General features: G+C 40.8%; 1 protein-coding gene and 1 long non-coding RNA gene across 2 annotated transcripts in view; one reads left to right on the top strand and one right to left on the bottom strand.

Annotated features, from left to right (window-relative positions):
* The window catches only part of LHFPL3 (LHFPL tetraspan subfamily member 3), a 396,149-nt gene that overhangs the window by 357,143 nt on the left and 13,228 nt on the right, over positions 1-25,778 (top strand). The window lies entirely within an intron of this gene.
* On the bottom strand, positions 1,121-13,356 carry LOC125930788 (uncharacterized). The gene is made up of 4 exons (XR_007460245.1): positions 13,204-13,356; positions 5,134-5,260; positions 2,901-3,005; positions 1,121-1,399 (listed from the first exon to the last, which is right to left on the bottom strand). It is a non-coding gene; the product is annotated as an uncharacterized LOC125930788 (long non-coding RNA).

The raw sequence follows: 25,778 nt of genomic DNA, 5'->3' as shown, positions 1-25,778 counted from the left end.
ATAGAATAGAATAGAATAGAATAGAATAGAATAGAATAGAATAGAATGCCACTGGTCCTTCCATGTAAAAGAATTGGATTCTTGCTCTTTGAAACATCTTTAATATTCCTCTGAGGGATAGATTTGACAAAGACACATTTTCAGGGGAACTTTTTAATTTATCTTATAGCCAAATACTAACAAAGATCTTCCACCTTACAACTAGAGAGTATAACATGAGTGGAACATTTCTGGTTTTAGAGCTTGCAGCTTTCCTGATTGGTTGAGATTATATAATGCTCCACCCCACCCAGAGATGGCATTTAAATACAAGAATACTAACAAAGAAGGCACTTTAAGCCAAGTTCCCAATTCAATAGAACTTCTTCATCTTTTCTGCAAACAATTGCATACCAGGTGGAAGTCTTACCGTGCAACACTGATATAATAAATGTCACATTTATGTTCTCTCTCTAAATCTAATGTGGTCTACCATGAACCCCAACGGGTAGGAAATTTTACCTCCGTTGTTCTGGGTTTCTCTCACCAGAGGTAAACGAACGTCCCAAAGGTTCTTACAAGGTACAGAACTGTGGCTCTAAGGGCTCTCTAATCAAGGGGTCAGCTTCTTCTGTAAAGGGCCAGATAGTAAATATTTTAGGCTTTACAGGCCAAACTGGTGTGCACCTGCTGTGACCTTTTAGAAACCAGCCATCGACGAGAAGCACATGAACAAATTAATGTAGTTGTGCCCCAATAAAACTTCACTTATGGACACTGAAATTAGAACTTCCTGTGACTTTCATGTGTAACTGTGTCGGAGAAACCTTAGTCCTCCTCCTGTGTGTCTCCTTCACACATGACTACCACACTCACAACAGTTCTGATACCAGACGTGTGGGGGTTTCCCCACACCAAGCAATTCTATGACACCAGCTGGGTGTCCTACAGTGTAACTCAAATCTGAGGCTGTGCATCAGATTCCACAGATTGAGGGCTCAGTCCCTGATCACACTGTCCCTCACCCCACTTCAGATGCCAATCACAGTTCACGTTGTCACCTGTGCTTCTGACTGGCTATAAATCAGAGGTTCTCATGACCCCCTCTTCAGGTTCAAGTAACTTGCTAGAGTGATTCACAGGACTCAGGGAAACAGTTTATTTACTCTTCACCAGTTTATGTATAAAAAGATGTGGTAAAGGATACAGATGAACATCCAGGTGGAACCGCTGGGTAAAGCACAGTTTGGGGCGGGGCTTGGAGCTTCCACGCCCCCTCCGTGGGCCACACCCCCGATGGCTCCGCGTGTTCCACAACCTGCAAGCCTTCTGAACCCTTGTACTTTTTGGATTTTTGTGGAGGCTTCATTTCTGGAGGCATGATCCATTTCCAGCCTCTCTCCTCCCTAGAGAATGGGGGCTGAAAATTCCACACGTGCAGTCATGGTTTGATCTTTCTGGTGACCAGCCCCCATCCGGGAGCCCACCAAGAGTCACCTCATTAGAGCAAAAGACACTCGTATCACCTGGGAAATTCCAAGGGATTTAGGAACTCAGGGACTCCGTGTCAGGAGCTGGGGTCAAAAACCAAATAACTATGGGGCGCCTAGGTGGCTCAGTTGGTTGAGCATCTGACTTCAGCTCAGGTCATGATCTCACACTTTGTGGGTTCGAGCCCCACGTGGGGCTCTGTGCTGACAGCTCAGAGCCGGGAGCCTGCTTCGGATTCTGTGTTTCCCTTCTCTGCCCCTCCCCCGCTCACGTTCTGTCTCTGTCTCACTCTCTCTCTCAAAAATAAATAAACATTAAAAAAAAAAACCCAACCAAATAGCTAGAACAAAAGATACTCCCAGTGCTCTTATTACTTAGGAAATTACAAAGGTTTTAAGAGGTCTGTGCCAGGAACAGGGGGCAGAGACCAATAAGAAATTTTTCTGTTATCTTGCAGTCAAAAGATACTATTATTCTTTTGATTTCTTTTCAATCATTTGTAAATATAAAATCCATTCTTTTCTCCCCAGGCTGTAGAAAAATAGGTGGCAAGCCATACGATTTTCTGACTCCCACTCTGGTCTTCTGTCTACACTAGATGCCACTGATATCTGTTCAGAGGAAAACTAGGACCAGCAGGGGGAAGCTGACCCAGCTTAGACCTCTCTGGCTCCTACTCCTTAGACGATTTGCATCCTATTTTGAAAACTCGGGAGTTAAGGATATTCCTGATCTACGCCACTCATGGCCCTGTTTGCCCATTTTTGGTGAGAGGGAAAATGGTAGTCATTACGTTTCTTTGACAGCAGTAAAAACAAAATATGAATTGATCATCTGAAATTATCCTGCCTCTGTGGGTGCTTTTACAAGCAAAATAGGTTATCCTTCACAAAGAGAAACTCCTTTATTATTGTGACTGCTGAGTAAAGAATTAGATACAGGATTTTAGAGGGGCGCCTGGGTGGCACAGTCGGTTAAGTATACAACTTCGGCTCAGGTCATGATCACACTGTCCATGAGTTCGAGCCCCGTGTCAGGCTCTGTGCTGACAGCTCAGAGCCTGGAGCCTGCTTTGGATTCTGTGTCTCCCTCTCCCTCTGCCCCTTCCCTGCTTATGCTCTCTTTCTCTCAAAAATAAATAAGCGTTAAAAAAATTTTTTTAGAAGGATGCAACTCTAGTTCAGCTATTCCTTTTTTCAGGTAAAGCCTGGCCCAGAAAGATTCAGTGACTCATAAAAACAAATCACTCAGAAACAGTAGCACATCCCAAACCCAGACCCTCTTTGTTCTCTTCCACACCATCTCCTCCGTGATGCATTTCCCTTGCCTTCCTCAACTGACTAGATTTTTAAGTCAGAGGGTGAGAGCACCCAGGAGTCAGCCCTATAGGTGCTCATCATGGGATGCCTCCAAAAGATGTAACCAGGTACCTGTAGCCACAAGAGATCAACCAAGCATCAAAACTGTAGCACCCTCTGCCGCCAAGATACTGTTCATTCAGTGAGAGACATTCCATAGTGTTGAGACCCCAGAGCCTATGATAGACACGTTATGCATGGTCAGTTCTCAGACCTGCCCAGTGAAGTTGCACATGTCCCCCATGAAGATCAGTTTCTCCATGAGGCTCACTGTTGAAATGTCTCTGAACACTTAGGTGAGGAGGAATCGAGAAAATGGATAGCAAATCCAAGCAAGACTGGTGGCGACACTGCAGCCAGATGATTCCATTTTAGCTTGATAAATAGAAAAACCATTTAAGTAACCATGGTGTTGCAGAGGAAAATGAGACCTCTAGTGTATTTTTTTTTTAATTTTTTTTACTGTTTGTTTTTTGAGAGACAGAGTATGAACAGGAGAGGGGCAGAGAGAGAGGGAGACACAGAATCAGAAGCAGGCTCCAGCCTCTGAGCTGTCAGCACAGAGCCCAATGTGGGGCTTGAATTCATGAACCGTGAGATCATGACCTGAGCCGAAGCTGGATGCTTAAATGACTGAGCCACCCAGACTCCCCAGGTGTGCTTTTCAGCCAGAGGGGAAAAGAAAAGGAAGAGAATAGAAGCGGATCCCGTCTTTATTCAAAATTAGAAGGGTCCTTTCTGAAAGGACTTTCTATTAGATGGGTACTTTCTGAAATTTCTGGTCAAGAAAATTAATTTTTACTTGAACTCCCTGCACGGCATGCTGGCTAGGGCCTTGTCCCTCTTTGGAGAAGAGTGGTAAAGTGAAGTTCCATACACTCAGTAGAGTGTATGGAAAGTTCTGTTTAATCTTCAAGGCCAGGTTCAGAATAAATTTCTCCGTGAAACTGGTGTGGTCAGAATTCACCAGGCAATAACTGTGAGTGGACATCACCATGCTCTTAGCCTCAGGGTTGATATTTCAAGCTCCCCAGCTACTGGGTCCACAAAAAGTCTGCTCCTTCCTAGGTTGCCCTCTCCAACTATTTCTAAGAACCATCAGGTACAGATTGGACAGAGTCAGTCTTTTGCCATCATCTTGGGCCCCAGGCTCATTTGGTCTCTGCTTCCAGGGCCTTGATTCTAAGTTGAGAGTCCAAATAACACAGCAGGTTCTCAGAAAGAAGATTCTCAAGCGGCTTATGCATTTAAGATACAAATGGGCACGCCTTACCAGATTCCCTGAAGGTTACCTTTGATTCTTAAGTGGGGAGAGCATGGCTTGCCCTATTGAAACAAGAGTCATGGTGATTAGGAATCTGGTAAGCATGGAAACTGTATCAACAAAAAAAGTTAGGAAGTAGTCCTTTACACAGAAGCACATGAGAAATAAGTACCCAAGGACTGGTGAGATTCTATTTGAGAATGCTTAATTTATGTTTTCCCCTCTTATATTTTATATACCCTTCCTCTTTTTATATTTGGGAAAGTCAAATTCTTGGCTCTAGAGTTTCAAAAGCCTAATTCCTAGGACACCTGGCCGGCTTAGGCAGAGGAACTTGTGACTCTTGATCTCGCGGTCATGAGTTCAAGGCCCACATCGGGTGTAAAGATTATTTACTTAGTTGGATACATACATACACTTTAAAAAAAAAAAAGCCTAATTCCTAGCATAAGACCAAAGATTTGGAAACCGTGTGTTATGAGAATAAGGTGCTCCCCGAGTATGAGGAGGGTTTAGGGGAGCAAAGGTGGTCCCTAAAGAGAAGTCCTGTTCCCCCACCCCCAGGGCCACGTCTCTGGCAGGGCCGTGTCAAAATCTCAAAGGGCACAGAGCCAGCAAGAGCCCGGCCCCACAACCAGCATAAGGAACAGCTGGGTATCTGGGCAGACAGGCCCCAGACAGCCTCCATGGTTCCCTACACCATCCTATACGACCTGGTGCCTGGCAGGAGTAGAGAAGTAAAACTCACTGCGACACCATGGTATGGGAGCAGTTGTGTGATTCCCAGGCACCAAGAGCAGGGTAGCCCAGGACAGAGAGCTGGCCAACCTGAAGGGCTTTGCCATTGGATACAGGGTGTATATAACAGTGCCCCACCTGAACCAGCACACCAACATTGACAGGAAACTCAGGGCCAAAGCTCTGTAAGCCTACCTGGAATTTAAACAAAACCCAAGAGTAAGGAGGGCTCTCCCAACAGAATGGGAGATAGAAATTGAGTTTCATTAGAGAGAAATATAGGAAGCTGTGTTTCTTACATACCTGAATTTGTGATCTGAGATTCTTAATAGCCACACACATAATTAGGAATTAGTTTATGTTCTACAGAAACTAGCAGGTAGGTAGTTCTGCTCATAACAGAAGGAGTGTTTGCCTCTCTCTCCGTGTTCTGAAAGAGCAAGGGCCATAAAAAGTGTTTTAGAATTTTTTAACATCTAACTGAAGTGTCATAGAATTTACATTGGTGGTCTATGCATGCATGCTCAGTGGGGGCAATATCAATTTACAGTCATAAATGGATTGTAGTCCCTCTCTCAAAGGCTACAGTACATAACATATTAAAAAGTTTTAGGAGGCCAGTTAGGAAAAAATATCTAAAAATGCTCCTTGGAGGAGAATAATGAAAAAACAAAGGTTGAAAAACACTGGTCTTCTGTAATATGGAAGCCTTAAGAGCCAGATTTAATGGTCTCAGCCTAAGTACATCTGAAAAACACTTATTAAAGGCACTATGGCAATTACAATGAGTTAACGTGGTTAATTTGCTTATTCAATAAAAACCTAAATCCCTCCCTCTTTTTATTTCTTTCTCTGAAAGTGGAAGTGGTGGTGATAAAAATCTAAATAATGGTCTGTGGACACGACGTCAATGGAGAATTAAAAATTTACAGTTCTGTGGATGTCTGCCACCACCACCCCTCCCAAGAAAGGAAAAGAAAGTTGTTTGGCAGGTTTTTAATCAAATGAGTGAATGAATTAACTATGCTGGTACAATATCACTGCCTTGGATGAGCCATCCCTATTTAAGCAGAACTACAAGTATTACAATAAAAGATGCAAAGCAACAAAGAAGCAAGAAGACAGATGTTAACCTAAAAAGGTAGAACCTTATCTTGTGTCTCCTAACTTTTTGAATCCTCAGTATTGTGGTAAGAGCTACTAGCTGGTGAGAAATGCCAGCGAACAGGAGCAAATATCCCAATTTGTAAACAGGGCCAAAGAAGCTCCCGAGACGAGGAAATTCAAGGGCTTTGCATCTGGGTGTTTCTTATCTGGAAGACTGACACATTGTCTCTGCTGGGTGAGGTCCACACCGGTGCAGTAAAATGACAGGTGGAATGACAAGTGTCCAGAGGAAATTTACCACCTTCCCAAGGGACCTACAAGCAGTAGCAATCCGGCCTCTATCTAGCCTAGAAACACAAGGACAACAAGCAAATAAGCAGACAGGCTGGAAGATGTGCAGAAAGTCAGGCACAAAGGCAGCAGGCTATAGCAAAAAGAAAAAGCAGATTTGGGTCGACGTCCTTGCTCCCCGACTTTGTACATGTGCATGCCTTTACCAAAGGATTTCGATTCTGAGCTTCAAGCCTCTCATTTGTAAACCAAAACTAATCCCTACTTGCAAGATTGTTTTGAGGATCAAATGAGCATACACTGCAAAGAAGCAGTGTCTAATAAGTACGCTCGGTAAATGGGAGCTTAAATAAAGACATGGGTGAAAGTTTAGAAGGATGAAGTGGAAAAAGAGAAAATGTCACTAAGCCCAGTGTGTGTGTGTGTGTGTGTGTGTGTGTGTGTGTATGGGCATGTGTGTATTTACTTTGTAAAATTCATCAAAGTCCATCTTGTAAAGGGTGTTGAGAGTATGGGCTCACTTGGCTAAGGGAGTGGAGAGGAAAAGTCTTGGAAGAGAAGGGATATACAAGTGCAAGTCCTGCTCCACCATCACTAAAGAAGAAGGCTGTTGCAGCAAGAACAGAAAAATTCAAGGTCATGCCACAAAAGATGAAAGACGTTGATGGCTCTGAGGATTTTTGAGCACTGATAACATGGGCGTCCGTGCAGAGTTCTAAACCAGGAATTTGTTGTGGAGTCGGCATTTCAGCTTTATGAAAAATAAATGCATAGCAGCAGACTCATTGGAGAGGGGTTTCCCAGCAGAGGAATGAACTTGCAAACGCGGCACTAATTAAGAATGGGTGAATAGCAACCGTAAGGAGAGATAAATGTGGTCTAAGCCATATCATCTGGTGAAGGTAAAATGAAGTCACCCATCATTTTATCCCTTTGTGAGAAACAGTTCTATCAGTAGGCCAGAGGAGAGAGTAGAAATTAGTCACTCAGGGTAGGATCTCTACCTAGAAAGTCAAGGAGACCTTCGATGACATGGAAATCGTTGTCAGGAAAATATCACCTCCCAAAACAAAGGCAAGCATTGCCATTTAATAAGAGAGAAGCTCTGAGCAAAAGGCTTATTTAGCAAACAGCTCAAGTGTTTTAGACAATCTATATGATAACTGACAATTTACTTCAAATTGGCAGATATACAAGGAGGGTCACGTAATTTATAATTTGCGAGAATCCCCAAGGAAAGATTGAGCAAATATACTGCCTGAGAGTATTAATAGCACATATTTTAAAAATAAAAAAAATATACAGCAATGTTTCCTGCCAAAAGGAGATTTAGAGCTTTCTTAGAAGCACCAACAGAACAGAAATCAGATTTGCTGCATATTAGGTCAAAGAATATAAGCATAATAATTCATTGGCCTTTTCAAAAATAATAAGTAGTGTACTTTGGCGATTGGGACAGTTTCTCCACGTGCGACTTCAGAAGGATAACAAAACTATAGAGCCAACCTTTTATTTTGAGCATTTCATCTAACTTGTCTTCATAATTGAGTTTTACCCTGGTGCTGATGCAATATTTATGTTTTTAAATACGAAGGGGGAAAAGCCAGTTTGTCAGTTCTTTAACATGAGCCCACAGAACATCGGCAACAGACAGAATACTCGATTAATGAATTTGTGTCCTCAGGATCTTGTGGGAAGGCAACAGATGTGACAGCATATTGATTCCTTCTGAAATCCTGTTTTGCCTTTTATAAGTTCCATTTAAATTCCCATCTTTACCATGGTTGTATTATGGGTTTCTTAATCCCTGGCTGATGGTTTTTGTGTTCTTGAAAGGGAGAAACAAACTACCCTAAATAAGGTGTAAATCCTCATCCAATATCATGGGGCCTTTGTGTGTAAGTCTCAAAATACCAACTGGTGTGCTTGCTGTCCAGGCCCCATTATAGGCAAGTTCTTGATATAGAACAGTATTCTGTGAAAGTTTTCATGGGGCTTTTGTGGCATTTTGCTTCTGAATTTTCTGCCACCCTTTTGAGTAAGGGCCAAAATGTATACACTAAAATTCAGATGTGTAAAAACAATAAAAGAATAGCTTTCATTTTCTGCAACTGGCTGTATCTTGCTTCTATTCCCACTTAAGTGGCAAAAGATAAAAACAACAACAAAAATGTCATAAAGTTACCAATTAAAGTTAATCATACCTCTTTCAGTTTATTAAGCTTTGCAGGAGTTGACTTAGACTCTTTTGGGTTCAGTCAATTCAAAATTTAAAACCCAATAAGGACCAAGAGCATAAGTAACAACAGAAAAAAATGGTACATTTAACTTTATGAAAATTAAAACTTTTATGCATTAAAAGACACTATCAACAGGTAATCCACAAAATGGGAGAAAATCTTTGCAAATCATGTATCTGATAAGAAATTGATATCCAGAATATATAATGAACTCCTGCAACTCAACAACAAAAAAAGCAAACAACCGAATTTAAAGATGGGCAAAGGCATTGAATCTCCAAAGAAAATATACAAGTGACCAATAAGCACCTGAAAATATGCTCAACCTCACTAGTCATTAGGGAAATGCAAATTAAAGCCACAATATCACCTCATACCCATTGGGATGGCTACTATCAAATAAATCCAGGGGGCACCTGGGTGGCTTAGTCGGTTAAGCGTCCAGCTCTTGATTTCAGCTCAGGTCAAGATCTCAAGGTTTGTGAGACTGAGCCCCACACCAGGCTCTGCACTGACAGCAAGGAGTCTGCTTGGGATTCTCATTCCCCTCTCTCTGCCCCTCCCCCGCTCATTCATGTGTGCATTCTCTCTCTCTCTCTCTCTCTCTCTCTCTCAAAATAAATAAACAAACATTAAAAAAAAGAAAGCCTGGGGTGCTAAATATGCTAATACCATATGATTTCACTCATATTTGGCATCTAAAAAACAAAATGAATGAGTAACAAACAACCAAAAAAGCAGAATCAGACCTATAAGTACAGAGAACAGACTAGTGATTGCTAGAGGGGAAGGGGTTGTGGAATGGGTAAAATGGGCAAAGGAGAGTGGGAGACACAGGCTTCCAGCTATGGAAGGAATAAGTCACAGGAATAAAAGGCACAGCATGAGGGAATATAGCCAGTGATATATCCTCAAAAAATTTTTTTAAATATAAATAAAAGGCAGAATTGGAAAAAAGAACAACTATATAGAAATTAAATAAGATTTTGATTTTAAAGCATTTAATTTTGTTAAATTTACCTATGTGGCAGAAAATTATGAAACACTGCATTTAAGAAATTTGGGTTAGAACATTTGAATAAAAGATTCTCTTCAGAGAAAAAAACAATTCACATTTTTCAGCTTTGGGAAATTCTGTATTTCTGAGAACTCCTTTTTGTTTTGACTCCTTGTATAGCATCCCATTCTTTTTTTTTTTTTAATGTGTATTTATTTTTGAGCATGAGACAGAGCCTAAGCAGGGGAAGGGCAGAGAGAGAGGGAGACACAGAATCCAAAGCAGGCTCCAGGCTCTGAGCCATCAGCATAGAGCCTGATGTGGGGCTCAAACTCACAGAACCATGAGATCATGACCTGAGCCAAAGTCGGACGCTTAACCAACTGAGCCACCCAGGCGTCCCTATAGCATCCCATTCTTACTCTTTAGAGGATATTATTTAGAAATTTCTGTGTGGGGACGCCTGGGTGGCTCAGTTAGTTAAGCATCTGACTCTTTTGATTTCAGCTCAGGTCATGATCTCACGGTTCGTGGGTTCCAGCCACGTGTCAGGTAGTGTGCTGACATTGAGGAGCCTGCTTGGGATTCTCTCTCTCCCCCTCTCTCTCTGCCCCTCTCCCATTTGGACATGCTCTCTCTGCCTCTCAAAATAAGTAAATAAACATTTTTTAAAATGTAATGTTTATTCATTTTTGAGGTGGGTGACAGACAGAGAGAGAGGGAGACACAGAATCTGAAGCAGGCTCCAGGCTCTGAACTGTCAGCACAGAGCCTGATGCGGAGCTCGAACTCATAACCCATGAGATCATGACCTGAGCCAAAGTCGGACACTTAACCGACTGAACCACCCATGTGTCCCTAAATAAACATTTAAAAAAAAGAAACAAAAACACCAAAACAGGATACTCTTCTCTTAAAGTTGCCTCAGTTCTTCCCAATTAGTTCAATTTCTTTAGAGAAAATTCTCCAATTTTTTTACCCGGGACATAAACTCCTGGTGGGTATTATCCACCTAGGAAGGGAATGGCCAACATTTCCAGAAAATTAACTCCTATTTTCTTCTTCATATCCCATCCTTGTTCTACCTGGCTTTTCTAGCATCCTGCTAGGGTCTCTTCTTCAGCTCTGGTCCCTTCATCTCATATTTGAAGCTATGGCCACCTCCAACTTGTTTAATCATTCACTTCTCCATCTGCTCCATGTTTCTGTATAATTCTGGAAAGTGTCAGCTGCCAGTAACAACCCTCCCCTTCATCTACTCTCTTGTTTGTTTTGGGATTATCTTTTTTCCTGTATTGTCAATTTAATTAGAGTCCCAGAACAATGAAATAAACATGTGTCATCACTCTGCTGTGTTGAAAGGAAAAGCTTAGTCCTATAGGTTTTGATATAAAGACTTCTTTCCATTTGTTCTAGATCTTTTTTTTTTTAATTCTAATATCTATTTAATTTCCAAGTTGTTTTTTGGGTCATCTCTTTATTGTTGATTTCTGGTCTTTTCAAATCAAGATGTAGCTTTTAAAATCCCAACTTTGATGAATTTCTTTAGGCTCTTTATCACCAAATTGATGTTTGTAAGTATCCTATGGACGACTCAGATTATCTATTCTGTTTGTAGGGTAAAAGTTCTATAAATGTCAATTAACTTGACCTTGCTGATTCTGTTATTCAAATCCTTTAGTTTGTTTATTTTTAGATGATTTTATCTGTCAAATTCTGAAAGGGTTTTATTAATTTTATTCTTTTCCCTACATTATTTTTTATTAAAATCCCCCCCTATAATTTTATCATTTTTTCATCAAGTTTGTACCAAATTTTGCCTTATATATTGTCTCTTGTGTTTGTGCATAACTTGGTTATAGCTTATTTTTCTCATGGATGTCATCTTTTGGTGGTATATAAACTTCTTTGTCCCATTAAATGCCTTTGACTTTGCATTCTGTTACTCCTGCTTACTGTGTTTGAATTAACTAGGTTTATTTTTGTCCATACCCTTATTTTGTATCTTTTGTTGTCACTTTAACTGTGATTCTTGTTAACATACAATTGGATTTTGTCTAAGTGAATATGATAATGTATTCTGATAGGGAAAGTAAGAATTTTCACCTTTATTTTGATAACTGATATTCTTTGTGTTATTCCATTTAATATTTAACATACTTTTTTATTAAGTTTATTTATTTATTTTTGAGAGAGAGAGGGAAAGAGCGTGCACACAAGTTGGGGGAGAGGCAGAGAATGAGGGAGAGAGAGAATCCCAAGCAAGCTGTCATTGCTGAGCCCAACGCAGGGCTTGATCCCACAACCCTAAGGTCATGACTTGAGCCAGAATCCAGACTCAGACACTCAACAGACTGAGCCACCCAGGCATCCCTCACACACTTTATTTTTTATTTTCCTCTCCACTTACTTTTCTTTACAAGTGCTTCTCAGTTTTTCCCTGCTTAGGTGGGACAGGATGGCTAGCAGGGGCTGCATTTGGGCATTTCCCTTCTCCCAGGTTGATTAGGTTTTCACAAAATCCCAGTAGGTTAGCCTCTGGTGAAATAGTTTCCCTTGAGGTCAGGCCTTGTGAAGAAGAAGAATGCTCTGGTATATTCAAAATGGTCCCTTTTTCCCTCCCCCTTCTGGAAACAGGAGGAGATTTTTCTCCCATCTTTTCTCACATCTCTCTGAGGACCTGGCAGAGCTCCAGGAGATAAAACTCACGGCCAAGTGGAGGCCACACTATTAGTGGTTCCCCTGGAGTTTTTAACTCTCAGACTCATCCACACAGAGCCTCCAGCAATTCATCAGTTACAGGTCAGCTACTCCTGCCCCAGCACTGCTTCCCAAGGAGGTCTCTGCTCCAGTAAGTTGTGTCTGCCTGTCTCTCCAATTTGGAGGCCAGCGGTTTGCCCTGTGACCTCACCTCCCTGACAGATCTGAGAAGTTGTTGATTTTTAGTTTGTTTAGCTTTTTACTTATATTTGAGATAGAGAGGTGACTTCCAAGCTCCTTCCATGATGGACAGGAAACTGGAAGTCCCTACCCTTACTTTTTTGACTTGGTCAGTTTCTTCACTGCATTTTCTGCCCTGTTAATTTGAAAGCACCTGTACTAATGAATTGTTTTCAATTCTGCCAAAAGGCTTACCTACTCCCTCAAACAGCTGTAGTCACGCTTGTATTTCTCTATTAACAGATCAGAATTAAAAGTGTCCTATTTTCTTTGCCTACCCACCCCACATTACACAAAGATGGAATCTGGGGTCTGTTATGACTTCTTCCTATCGACATTACCCCTCTTGACTGTGGTGTCCTAAAACCGGTTCCTACCAACTCTTCTCTGAGACATCACCTTGATAGCTTGAAATTGGCCACAAAGGGAGTATTTATACCATGAAAATTGGCAAGCACTCCAAAACAGGGCTTTAGTTCTTGTTTATCTTTTTTCCATAGAGTGAGCCATTAATCATTTCCCAGTACACGACTGCATTTCTGCTTCCACTCAAGTGTGTGGGTTTTGCTGGGCTTCAAAATCTTAGTTCGGGGATATTATCTACCCTTTCGGTATAGGTTTTGTTTCAAAACTCTATAACACACAATAACTATTGCTTTAATTAATCTGTTTAATTAATCTGTCATTGTTGTTGTCACTTTCTGTGTGGGAACCTGTAAGATTTTTTTTTTATCTGAGGAATTTATAAAGTTCACCAGGATAGAGCTAGGTACATAATTATTTTTTCATTAATCTCACCTGAGTCTTGGCAACCGTAATGAATCTAAAAACTTGTCTTTCTCCAGAGAATTGCCCTCTTTTTTAAAAATTTATTTCTCCATATAGTCCTTTTTTTCTTTTCCTGGAGCTCTTCATACAGCAGCCCCCCTTATCCATAGTTTCACTGCTGGGTGATTGGCTACTCACAGCCAACCACGGTCTGTAAGCAGATGATCTTCCAATGAATCATCAATAGGTCAATTATAGGCTAACGCTGTGTCACAATGCCTATGCCATTCACCTCACCACAGAGACATTTTATCACCTCACATCATCACAAGAAGAAAGGTGAATACAGGATGAGAAATTATTTTGAGAGAGAAACCCTATTCACATTACTTTTCTTACAGTATGTTATTATAATTGTCCTTTATTAATTATTGTTAATCATTTGCTTTGCCTAATTTATACATTAAACTTTATCACAGGTGCGTAAGTATAGGAAAACACAGTGTACATGGGGCTCAGTGCTATCTTCAGTGTCAGGCATCCACTGAGGGTCTGGAACGTATCCCCTGTGGATACAGGGAGAAAAGGCAGGGACCACTGTATTTACATGTTAAGTCTCTGACCTCCAAATCTCCTGTCTTTTCCCTCATATCCTTGGGATTTTGTTCTTTTGTGCCCTCTGAAACCATTATTTCAGTTCTCAACCACAACCATCTTTAGTTGGTTGGGCTTTTTTGTTTTAATTGAGGATGTCTTGTACATTCTAGCTGCATTTCCTCGAGGAGCCCCAATACTGTGCAGTGTTCTCTTCCAGGTTTGTTTGGTTTTTTTGTCAGTTCTATGACAACAGGAGTGCCCAGGTCCAGTTCAACTCTGCCTTCTTCCCTTGTGTCTCTGACTGTTCCTAAAGAAATCGTTATTCCTTTGCCTCCTCATGGTTCATTGGCCTTCAGCACTCAGGACTTTGAGGCTTCCCAGGCCATGAAGTTGGGCATGAAAACTTCTGCTTTTGTCAATTGATAGGCATTTGAGCCGGCTGTCCCTACAGGCAGCAGTCTCTGCCCACCAGAGCATCTCTCCTCCAGGCCGTGAGGTCTGGCAGCTTCTTTGAGGAGCATATTCAGCACGTGCAAACTGGCCTCTGCTTGTCCAGCCCTCTGAAGGAACAGGAAATATAGGGCCTTCACACCACAGTTCTGTCCACTCCTCCTCGACAGCACAGGGAGCAAAGACCTTCACTCTCAGGATGGCACAGGGCTCCCAGGCTTGGCTGGCAGCCTCATTCTGCTCATTGTGTTTTCAGAGGAGGAATGAGTCAGGGATGCGTTCTCAGGCCTCTATCTCCCAGTACATTTTTTTGGTGGCAAAGCAACTGACTGTGTTATAGGCCTATAGTCTGACCCTATTTCAAGGTTATAGTAGCCATTACACATGATCAGACCAAAGAAATGACCAGCATGGTACTTGTCATTACCTAAAACATTCTAGGCCATCAACCGCTGCCAGCCAATGATACCACCAGCAGATGAACCAGACAGGGACATCACTCACAAGGAGGGCTTGATAAGAACCCTGCTATGTAGTATGTAGCCCTGGCCTGTGACTCAGCATCCAAGGAGATCACTGGATAGGAGAATCAACAGCACCTCTGTACGTTGTCAGAGCTGGACAGGTCAGGCCAGATGGGCAGTATACCCAGTTTCCTGACCAACAAGGTCTCACATGCAAGATATCATGCATCCATGATGTAGCTCTTTCTCCAGGTTGAGGCAGAGCTAAAATTTAAATTCAGCAACGATCGTGTTCCATTACCATATTGTTTGAGGATATATGAACTGACTGTGTTATGGTGGTAAAAATGTAGGTATTAACTGCTCACTGGAAGTCAGTTTTCAGGTTAGTAGAGTGTATCTGAGAACCCTATGTGGCCTCCTCCCTTCAAACAGGAGAAAGGTCATCATTGGTCAGATGTATGGGTGATGTATGTCTTGGCAATAAAATTTCAGTGGTCAGCATTGATGTTAATATTATTCCAGACTGAGTGGCCCAGCCACGATTCTCATTCTTGGCTACATCTGTTTAAAAAAAAAAAAAACCAGTAAACATGAGTAGTGGCAATTGTCCAAGGGGTGGATGATGAGGGATGATAGCTAGAAGCTCTGAAGCACAGCTACACTGATGTATGATGCTGAGCAATATATCCTGGTTTCTTGGTGAATGATAAGGAGAAAACAAAAAGAAGCTTTTGATCTTCATTCTCAGTTTGACACCAAACCTTCAGTACCCCGGGTGAGCCAGAGGAATGGCTACATCATCACTCAAGCACATCCAAAGCACCACCTCCAGTCAAACCCAATATCTGAATGTGCCTGACAACAGATGGATGGAGACCTATGTTCATGGTCCATTAGCTTTAATTCACTCTAGACCACACCACTTCCCAGAGTACGTAGGGTTCAATCAGGGAAGAGCCGGAGGCTTCGGTTTCCTATCCAGCTGCTTGGTGAAAAATATATTCTGTCAAATTTAGAATTGACTCAGCCAGAGATGAATAAAATAAACACTACCTCCCTGCCAGGTGTGCAAATGTCCTGGTCACGTTTGATGTGCATAATTGGAACCATGTGGGAACCATGATGATGCACTAGCCACCAACCAGATGAGAGTAGGCTGTAATACTGCAGCAAGTGAGGTCACAGGAAGACCAGTCTGTAATGGCCACATGTCAACTGGAACCTCAAGGAACCTCAGTTGACTTAAGGAATTAACCTTCCCTGATAGAAGTCCTGCTGGACCACAAAGTGGGTGTTCCTCCTCTCCCTCAGATACATGAAGAGTTGTAAGTATAGAGCTGTGCCTTTTCCATTTTCTCTAGGACCTCTTTTTGTTTAGATTTTTCTAACTGGCTCCATTCTGGCTTCTAAAGGGTATGCCGAGTTCTTCACTAATTTTGTCTGCATGACTGAAAAAACTGTGTGCAGAATTGAAGGAACCAATGTGATCCCCTACCCAGTGCAGGAAGGGGATGCCTAAAAGGAGAAGAGGTGAGGTTTAGGGGAATATATTTGGCCATGACACTGCCAGCCAAGCCAATCTAAACCAAGCAAGAGTAGTCTAAAACCATGAAATGGTGCTTAATTCCGGAAAATACTAAGAGGGAAGTCCAGAGGGACATCAGAAAGGCCAAAAACGTGGGGTATGTCAGAAATAAAAGGGGAGAGGACAACAGGGGTGTGAGTACCTAGGACTCTTTCCCCTCACTTTCAAGGGCCAGCTTGGAGTGCTGGGAGAAACAACCAAACACCCATCATAATACAGAAAAGCCCACGAGTGAGGTTCTCACCAGATTTTGTAGTCCACAGATCACTTCAGATTTCTAGGTGGCATTCTTGGATCTGGCACTGAAGAAGATATGAGGTGCCCTCATCCAAGATATGGGAATAGTAAGTCATTTTCCCTAATTCCTTGGACTCTTCCAAAGAAACATAACTTTTACTCTGGAAACATCCAATGTTGGTATCTACGGTACTTCAGTAGAAGAAAGGAATGCCACACCAAACTACTGATGATAAAGGGAGCTTGAGTTTGAATCTTACTGTAACATAACAGAGACAGCCCCAGACCTCCTTCAGCTTGAGGCTAAACCAAGTTCACATTTCTTTTTCTAGAGTTATTACCTTTTTAAAAATCTCTTTTGTCTCCCTGGTAATTGTAAGTTCTGCATATTTCTATTTTGATACCAGTTACCTTCCTATTCTTAGCAGTTATGTTTATAGCTATATTTGAATATTTATATACTGTAATTAAATAGGCATGCCCCCCTCACGTAGACACTGTTTTACTTCCCTCCTCCAAATCACAATCCTCTGTGCCCAGTTCTCTTTCGAATCTTAGATTTGGTTGAAAGAATAATGGTCTGAAACAAAAGAATCTTAAATTTTCCTTTTCAGTAATTTTGAGATTCCAAAGCACAAGTTGGAGGTTCAAAATTATAAGTTCATTTACATTCGGTAGCCTGTGTCTCCCTTTGTCCTCACTTCGTTGCTCATTACAGCAGTTAGACTGGGTCCCTTTTTCAATTACAAGTCCCTTGACAAAAGGGAATTAGATTTATCTTAATCACCAGTATGCCCAGACCCGGGACATAAATAATAGTTACCTGACTGAAGAGGCTTTTTGCCAAGGATATGTAAAATTGCTTTAGGTCTGGCCATTCAAAAAATGGCACCTCTTAAGACTCTCATCAGCCACTGACAAGAACTCCCTTAGCTGAGAATACATTGCTCTAAAGTTCAACAACAACAAAAATCAATGAACTTCCTACATTTAGTTGACCGAGATTTTGCTGCCAGTTATTTCCAGGGATGTCATTTTGACAATTCAGAATGCCAATACTTTGAGGTAAGTTGGTCCATTTCTTAATGTTCATGGGAACTCTAATATTGTTCTACCATAAGATAATTTTTCAGTAAAGGCCTTCCAGCCATGTACTGCAATACACATATTTGTTGGTGAGTCCAAATTTTGCATTTCTTCCAACCTGTTTTGACCTTACTTGTTGACTGTATTTAATGAAGTCACAGACTAGCCTTTGCGAGATTATCTACATCAGTCTTACCAGTTCGTAGGCGAATCTACTTCTTTTTTAGTATTCCAATTTTACTGTCAGAGGAAAGCTCTATATGTTCCTGAAATCACAAAAAAATAATAAAAAATCATAAAAAATGAAATAAAAAAATCAAAAAATGAAACTCTATAACTGAATAATGGTTAAGAGATGGAACAACAGTCAGACTCCAAGGTGTCAATCCTGGCACCTTACTTACTACCTGTGACATTTTTCAAGTTACTTAAGATCTCCCTTCTTGTTTCATTTTTTATAAAATGGGGGTAATAATAGTACCTATTTCATAGTGGGGTAATGAAGTTTAAATGAGTTGATTCATATAAGAGAGTGCCTGGTACAAGTATTCGATATGGTTTGCTATTATTTTTACATTCTCAGAATACTTTAGGAAAATGAAGGCACTACAGGCTTTTGCTCCAATTTCCCTGACAAATCCTTTTATTTTCTTCAAAATTGCTCCAACTGCTCATTTCAGTGGGGATTCTGAACTCTCAGAAGCCTAGATGATGACTCTGGCTTTATAGAAAAATAGTATCATTAGTGTCCAGAGATCAGCACTGATCACTTGGGAATAATGGGTAACAAATGAGATACAGAGCTCATCCTGCACATAGACCTATAACTGACTCCATGCAGTTACCTCTGGGCCTCCAATATGTTGCCTGTCTTTGTGAACACACTTCAGAGGTGTGTGGGCCACACCTGAGTTGAGTGCATTAGTACCTAGAGATAAAGGGACAGAATGAATAGGCACTCTTATTCAAACTTCCTAATGTATCATGTGGCAAAAGTTTCAGGAAACTTTTATTTAGCTCTGTCTGCAGACATCAGAGTTTTGCAGATTGATCACTCACATTTTAAGAAAGAATGGAGACAGTGCAGTCTTTGATGACAGCCTCTACAGGGCTGAAGCTGTGGAGATGGCCTTGTTGGCTGCAGTTTAGATGGGTTTAGTCAGAGAGCATGCTGTAACCCCAACAGGAAGCCAGTGCTGAAAGGGAGAAAATTGGGACAAGCAGAACTGATCTTACAATGAACACCACTGGGAATAGCCAGTGGCTTAAAGGATTCCAAACTTAGGCTTGATTCAAGCTGGGGGTAATATCCAAGGCAGACGGTTGGCAAGCAGTGGGTTGGGTCCTGCAGCAAGAAAGCCCCCAAGTTCAGGCTTTTCTAAACATTGCTTGCTTTGGTCAAGGTGATCTACCTTCTTGTGACATAACTCAGGCTTGCTTTAAGGGCTTAAGAAAAACAATTTACACAGCCAGAGCCAAGCAAAATATCAGAACTCCAGACAAGCAGACTCAAAATAAGATCTGGGGCACCTGGGTGGCTTAGTCTGTTAAGCATCTGACTCTTGGTTTCCACTCAGGTCACGATCTGTCAGTTACGTGGTTCCAGCCCTGCATCAGGCTCTGTGCTGGCAGCATGGTGCTTGCTTAGTATTCTCTCTCTCTCTTTTTCTCTGCCCCTCCCTCACTCATGCTGTCTCTGTCTCTCTCAAATAAATAAATAAACTTAATTTTTTTTAATGTGTTATTTATTTTTGAGACAGAGAGAGACTGAGCATGAGCAGGGAAGGGGCAGAGAGAGAGGGAGACACAGAATCCGAAGCAGGCTCCAGGCTCTGAGCTGTCGGCACAGAGCCCAACGCGGGCTTGAACCCAGAACTGTGAGATCATGACCTGAGCCGAAAGTCGGATGCTCGGCTCAGTCAGACGACTGAGCCACCCAGGTGCCCCTCAAATAAATAAATAAACTTTAAAAAAAAAAGATCAAATGTTGGTCCCAACAAGAAACAATAAAGCTAATCGGGAAACCAGACAGAACCATGTCATACACTGAGAAAAACCATCAGTGATCCATGGAAGGCCAGGCTTGGGAGGCACAGGTGCTCAGGGTTTATCCCATACACTAGATCTATGATGGACTTTCTGTGCCTCGATGTGGACCCCAGTAACTACAGATCAGAAAACAGAAACAAGATTATAACACACTAACTGTGTATAACATTAGGTAGGTAGGTAGAACAATGTCTACCAAGGATGTCCACACACTAGCCCCTGGAACCTGTGAATATGTTAGGTTATATGGAAATGGGGAATTAAGGTTATGGACACAGTTAAGTTTGCTGATCAGCTGACCTTCTGATGGGGAGACTATCCAGGTTGGCCTAATCTAATCACATGGATTCTTTTTTTCACTTTTTTTTTTTTTTTTTTGAGAGAGGAGAGCGAGCAGGGGAGGGGCAGAGAGAGAGGGAGAAAGAGGATTTGAAGCAGGTTCTGTGCTGATAGCAGAGAGCCCGATATGGGGCTTGAACTCATGAATCGTGAGATCATGACCCGAGCCCAAGTCGAACGCTTAACCAACTGAGCCATCCAGGTGCCCCCCACATGAATTCTTAAAACTGGAAGCAGAAGAAGCAAACGAGAGGATCAAAGAGATGGTACGTGAAAGGGACTCAACTTGTTATTGCTGACCTTGAAGATGGAAAGACGCCATGAACCAAGGCATGCCAGCAGTCTCTTGAAGCTGAAGAGAGGAAATTGTCCCCTAGAGCCTCCAGAATGAAATGCAGCCCTACAACACCTTGACTTTAGCCCAGTCAGACCATGTCAGAATTCTGATCTACCATATTATAATACATTTGTGTTGTTTTAAGCTACTAAGTCTGCGGTGGTGATTTGTTGCAGTGAAAATAGAAAATAAATATACATTATGAATAAGGAAACGTTTAGATTTGCGATTGACTCTAGAATCAACAAAACCATAATTTGTCCCAAAGGATATTTATTTTATATATAAAAATCTACTTCTCTTTGAAGAATACAGATAATACCTTGAAGAAGGGAAGCAGGCAATGTTGCAGGGTGGAGAATGTGTATTCACCTTCTCTTTACTCACTAGGGCTGAGCACAAATAAAGATAGGGACCAGACCCAAACCCTGGATCATGGCCATTTTAGACTGTTCTCAATTTCCATTCACAAATTGTAAGCTAGGGAGCCTAGGTGGCTCAGTCGGTTGAGTCCGACTTCACCTCACGTCTGATCTCGCTGTTTGTGAGTCCGATCCCCACATCAGAATCTCTGCTGTCAGCTCAGAGCCTGCTTTAGATCCTGTCTCCCTCTCTCGCTGCCCTCCCCCACCCTGCTTGTGCTCTCTCTCAAAGGTAAAATAGACATTAAAAAAAAAAAAAAAGAAGAAGAAATTATAAGTTCTGCCCAAGGTCACATACTTGTCTCCAGTGAGAACTAATATCTCCTACTCTGTCTGGGCAAACAGGTAACTGGTATTCTAGATTCAGATAGTGGTAAAAAAATAAATAAATAAAATAAAACAAGGAAATTCTTTAGTGAAACATACTGGAACAAGTGTACCATCCTATCACTATTGAAAGTTTCTAACTAGCAGAGTCTATCAGTAATTCACATGGCCATCATCCCAGAACGTAAAATGTTGTGGATCATCACAGTACTATAATGCCATCAGCAAACCCCAGCCTCAATTATGAGAGTAGCAAATGAATCACAGCAGAACCACAGATTTTTTTTTTTTTATGCCAAGAAGGAAACTGGAGCCTGTGGATAAAGGGTGCAAGTACAGAGCCCTGAGGGGAGGAAAGATCCCCAAGGGCAAAAGCCAAAAGCCCACACTCCTGCTCAGGTTCTAGAAGTTATATTCAGCCCTGCCTGGGGCCACTCTGTAGCACCCAAGTTCAAAGCAAAACTACCTTCTGGGCATTTCACTGACAGGTGAGGACTGGGTTAAATTTCATTTTAGTCAAGGGAAGTCATTGTTCTGATTCAAGCATTGTTCAAATGTCATACTGGTCAAGGTTTTATCTATAAACTTTTGGCTACTGCTTTCAGAATTTGAAGTTGAAAGATGTGTGAAAATCTTTTGACAAAACATTTAACACCCTGACTTCTTTTCCCCTCTTTTGACCTGGTTTTTGTCCTACACTTTTTTTGATACCTACTGCCAATTCCAATTCCGTCTCTCTGGGAAGTTTCTTGTTCTGAATTAGCAGCATTCTCTATAAATACATAAATTACCAGAAGACCTTGCCATAGATCAGTTGAAGCCTAACATATCTCCATTTTTTTCTTTTCCATAGTCTGAATAAATTATTTGGAAGGAGTAGCAAAGAGGATGGAAGCCTAAAAACAGATGTGAAGGAAAATCTGATGGGGAAAGGGAGCACGAAATAAAGAGGGGGAAAAAAAGGGAATTCAAACAATTTGCCACAGTTGTCTTTTTCATTAGATTTTTTGTGTGTTTGTTTTAGATGTCATAAATCAGTCCTTCTGAGTCCACATAACCTTTATCTTAAGCATCTGAGGGGCTAGGGGATGGGAGGGCAGAAGTGACACTAAAGAGGAGCAGAATAGATGTAAGGAACAGCCAGCTTGAAGATTTTGTCATCCAGAGCCCCATCATGCTGTTCTGCCCTTATTTTTCTTTATCTCTCTTTTTTTCTCTTTATTTTTTAAAATCTAAATCCAAGTTAACATATAGTGTAATAATGATTTCAGGAATAGAATTTAGTGGTTCATCACTTACATAACACTCAGTGCTCATCCTGACAAGTGCCCTCCTTAATGCCCATCACCCACTTAGCCCATCCCCCCACCCAACACCCCGCCAGCAACCCTGTTTTTTCTCTGTATTTAAGAGTCTTACGGTTTGTCTCCCTCTCTGTTTTTACATTATTTTACTTCCTTTCCCTTATGTTCATCTATTTTGTATCTTAAATTCCACATATGAATGAAATTATATGGTATTTGTCTTTCTCTGACTTATTTCATTTAGCATAATACACCCTAGTTCCATCCACATTTTCGCAAATGGGAACATTTCATTCTTTTTTTATTGCTCAGTAATATTCCATTGTGTATATATACCACATCTTCTTTATCCATTCATCAGTGAATGGACATTTTGGCTCTTTCAATACTTTGGCTATTGTTGATAGTGCTGCTGTAAACATTGGGGTGCATGTGCCCCTTCGAATCAGCACTCGTGTATCCTTTGGATAAATACCTAGTCGTGCAATTCCTGGATCATAGGGTAGTTCTATTTTTAATTTCTTGAGGAACCTCCACAATGTTTTCTAGAGTTGCTGCACCAGTTTGCATTCCCACCAGCAGTGCAAAAGGGTTCCTCTTTCTCTGCATCTTCGCCAATATCTGTTGTTGCCTGAGTTGTTAATTTTAGCCTTTCTGACAGGTGTGAGGTGGTATCTCATTGTGGTTTTGATTTGTATTTCCCTGATATGAGTGATGTTGAGCATCTTTTCATGTGTCCAATAGCCATTTGGATGTCTTCTTTGGAAAAGTGTCTATTCATGTCTTTTGCCCACTTCTTCACTGGATTATTTGTTTTTTTGGATGTTGAGTTTAGTAACTTATTTATAGATTTTGGATACTAACCCTTTATCCTATATGCTGTTTGCTAATCTCTCCTCCCAATCCGTCGGTTGTCTTTAGTTTGGTTGATTGCTTGCCTCACTGTGCAAAGCTTTTATTTTGATGAGGTCCCAATAGTTCATTTTTGTTTTTGTTTCCCTCGCCTTCAGAGACATGTGAAGTAAGAAGTTGCCGTGGCCAAAGTCAGAGAGGTTGTTGCTTGTCTTCTGCTCTAGGATTTTGATGGCTTCCTGTCTTATGTTTAGGTCTTTCATCCATTTTGAGTTTATTTTTGTGTATGGTGTAAGAAACTGGTCCAGGTTCATTCTTCCGCATGTCGCTGTCCAGTTTTCCCAACACCATTTGCTGAAGAGACTGTGTTTCTTCCATTGGATATTCTTTCCTGCTTTGTCAAAGATTAGTTGGTGATTTTTGCAGGTCCATTTCTGGGTCCTCTATTCTATTCCATTTACCTGTGTGTCTGTTCTTGTACTAGTAATATACTGTTGTGATTACAGCTTTGTAATACAGCTTGAAGTCCAGAATTGTGATGCCTCCAGCTTTGGTTTTCTTTTTCAGAATTGCTTTGGCTATTCGGAGTCTTTTCTCGTTCCATACAAATCTTAGGAGTGTTTGGTCTAGCTCTCTGAAGAATGCTAGTGTTATTTTGATAGGGATTGCTTTAAATATGTAGATTACTTTGAGTAGTATCAACATTTCAACAATATTTGTTCTTCTAATCCATGAGCATGGAATGTTTTTCCATTTTTTGTGTGTCTTCTTCAATTTCTTTCATAAGCTTTCTATAGCTTTCAGTGTATAGATTTTTCATCTCTTTGGTGAGGTTTATTCCCAAGTATTTTATGGGTTTTGGTGCAATTGTAAATGGGATTGATTCCTTGATTTCTCTTTCTGCTGCTTCACTTTTGGTGTATAGAAATGCAACTGATTGCTGTACATTGATTTTATATCCTGCAACTTTGCTGACTTCATGGATCAGTTCCAGAAGTTTTGTGGTGGAGTCTTTTGGGTTTTCCTCATGTAGTATCATGTCATCTGCAAAAAGCAAAAGTTTGACTTCCCCCTTGGAGGCTTTTTTTTTTTTTTTTTTTTTTTTTGGATTCGTGTTGTCTGATTGTTGAGGCTAGGACTTTCAGCACTATGTTGAATAACACAGTGGTGAGAGTAGACACCCCTGTCATGTTTCTAACCTTAGGGGGAAGCTCTCAGTTTTTCCCCATTGAGGATGATATTAGCGGTGGCTCTTTCATATATGGCCTTTATGATCATCAGGTATGATCCTTCTATCCCTACTTTCTTAAGGGTTTTTCTCAAGAAAGGATGCTATCCTTCTTTTTTTTGCATTTTGTCTTTTTTTACATTTTGTCAAATACTTTTTCAGCATCTATTGAGAGGATCATGTGGTTCTTATCTTCTCTTTTATTAATGTGATGTATCACATTGATTGATTTGCAGATATTGAACCAGCCCTGCATCCCAGGAATAAATCCCACTTGATCATGGTGAATAATTCTTTTAATGTATTGTTAGATCTGGTTGGCTAGTATCTTGTTGAGAAATGTTGCATCCGTGTTCAGCAGGAAAATTGGTCTGTAGTTCTTTTTAGTGGGGTCTTTGGTGTTGGATTCAAGGTAATGCTGACCCCATAGAATGAGTTTGGAAGTTTTCCTTCCATCTCTATTTTTTGGAACAGCTTCAAAAGAATAGGTGTTAATTCTTCTTTAAATGTTTGGTAGAAATCCCCTGGAAAGCCATCTGGCCCTGAATTCTTGTTTCTTGGGAGATTTTTGATTACTGATTCAATTTCTTTACTGGTTATGGGTCTGTTCAAAATTTCTATTTCTTCCTGTTTCAGTTTTGGTAGTTCATACGTTTCTAGGAATTTGTCCATTTCTTCCAGATTGCCCATTTTATTGACATATAATTGCTCATAATATTCTCTTATTATTGTTTTTATTTCTGTTGTATTATTGGTTGTGATCTCTTTCATTCATGATTTTATTTATTTGGGTCCTTTCCTTTTTCTTTTTGATTAATCTGGCTAGAGGTTTATCAATTTTGTTAATTCTTTCAAAGAACCAGCTCCTGGTTTCATTGATGAGTTCTACTGTTTTTTTTTTTTCCGATATCATTGATTTCTGCATAATCTTTACTATTTCCCTTCTTCTGCTGGTTTTGGGCTTTATTTGCTGTTCTTTTTCCAGCTGTTTTGGTGTTAGGTTAGGTTGGGTATTTGAGAACTTTCTTCCTTCTTTAGGGAGACCTGGATTGGTATATACTTCCCTCTTATGACCATCTTTGCTGCATCCCAGAGGTGTTTCAGCTGTCGTGTTTTTATTTTCGTTGGCTTCCATGTACTTTTTATTTCCTCTTTAATTTCTTGGTTAACCATTGATTCTTTAGTAGGATGTTCTTTAATCCCCAAGTATTCATGATCTTTCCAAATTTTTTTCTTTTGGTTGATTTAGAGTCTCATAGCATTGTGGTCTGAAAATATGCAAGGTACATCTCAACCTTTTTCTATTTATTGAGGGCTGATTTGTG

This window comes from Panthera uncia, chromosome A2 (assembly GCF_023721935.1).
Source record: "Panthera uncia isolate 11264 chromosome A2, Puncia_PCG_1.0, whole genome shotgun sequence".
Classification (NCBI taxonomy): domain Eukaryota; kingdom Metazoa; phylum Chordata; class Mammalia; order Carnivora; family Felidae; genus Panthera; species Panthera uncia.
This window is presented reverse-complemented; position numbering and strand designations above follow the sequence as displayed.